Raw genomic sequence first — 1833 nt, forward strand, 5'->3', positions numbered from 1 at the left:
AGCAACATTCTCTCTTGGAACCATTGGTTTACCACTCTTGTCCTTGTTGAACCTTGGAGGAGGATTATTGGTGGAACCTTTTCCCACAAATCGTTGCCCACTTTGGCCTTTGCCATTGTTACCATAATCAAACCTTTGAGGGTTAAACCCTCCACTATCCACTCTATCCTTTTTGAACCCCCTTAATCTCTTTCTAAACTTTTCTTTTTCAATTTGTTCTGCGTAAGTCATTAATTGAGATATGTCTATCTCCTTGACCAATATGGCCATCTTGCACTCCTTGGACACCAAGCCTAAGATATCGGAAATAAACTTGCTCATCCTAGCTCTTGGGTAGGAGACCATGAAGGGAGCATACTTTGACAACTTAGTGAATTTGAGAGCATATTCCCTCACACTCATACTCCCTTGAAGGAGGTTGATAAACCCTTGGATTTTGGCCTCCCTTAGCTCCAATAGGAAGAAGTGGTCTAGGAAGGCACCTTTGAACTCTTCTCATCCTATCGTCCATATTTCTTCATCACTCTCAACAACCCATTATTCGTACCACACTCGAGCCACACCTTTGAGTTGATAGGCCACTATCTTGGCCTTCTCATTTGGTGGCACACCCATGATAGACATAATCCGATACACCTCATTAATGAACTTCATAGGGTCCTTAACTAGTGTAGAACTATCAAACTCGGGCGGATTCATCTTTTGGAAATACCAAATCCTAGAGGCTAGATTTTGCATTTGGGGAGGAGGAACACCTAGATGCCCTTGGTTGGCTATGACTTGAGCTAACAAAGTAATAACACTGCAAAACTCGGCATGGGTTACCCCATCATCATGATATAAGGCATTGGGAACAGGAGGAGTTTGGTCCTCATCGTCAACCTTTGCTCTTCGAGGTGCTCTTCCATGAGTCATTATCTAGAGAACATAAAATGGGTCATTAATTAAAGGAAAGTTTAGGACACTCTAAGGCACGACATGAATTTAAAAGAAGTGAAAATGTTCCTAAACGCCTCATAGTCTCCTATTCCTAATTATGGTGCGCTTAACAACCATGAACAAGACCCTATTCGACGCAGTATGTTGGACTCCAAGGACCATTCAAAACCTTGGGCTCTAATACCAAGTTTGTCATGACCCAAGCCTAGGGCCAAGATGTGACATGGTGAATAAGGAGCCCGAAAGTACCTCAAACAAGCCTCTTAGCCTTCTTTTAGCCTTTCATAGGTAATGATGATAAATAAACAAGCAGATATCATAATAGTAAATCTTCAACTTACATATGTCCAACAGTACCTCTAACTTTTAGATTTAATGGGGATAAGACAAGTCCCTAGCTCCCCTCAATCATAATAGAAGTAATGTCATAGTAAAATATCTCAACATATCATAAGCTAGAAAGATAAAGGAGTATTTTTCCCGGAACATAGGAACTCACCAAAAGTAGTCTTCAATGGAATCTCAACTAGCCATGTGGAGAAGAATGAGGAGGAGCACTGGTCCCTACATGGTGATATCATGTAGGCAAAAGAGTATGCGTTAGTACTTTGAATGTACTAAGTATGTAAGGATGCATGAACATTGAGGAAATATTAAAACATTTATGTAATATGGAACATAATGTAATGCATGCATAATAAATCATATAGATATCCTTTAAAACATTCATTTTGTGGGAAAATAACCATAACCAACATTTAAGACTATGCGAGCTATTACATGGAATCCAACATAACCCCCTACATTGGCCGGGGAGACTACTTGCCAGGTAGAACTCCATCAACTTCATTCATTTCTTTAACTTTAACTTTAACTTTAAGGGCTTTCATGGAT

This window comes from Solanum dulcamara, chromosome 9 (genome assembly GCF_947179165.1).
Source record: "Solanum dulcamara chromosome 9, daSolDulc1.2, whole genome shotgun sequence".
NCBI lineage: Eukaryota > Viridiplantae > Streptophyta > Magnoliopsida > Solanales > Solanaceae > Solanum > Solanum dulcamara.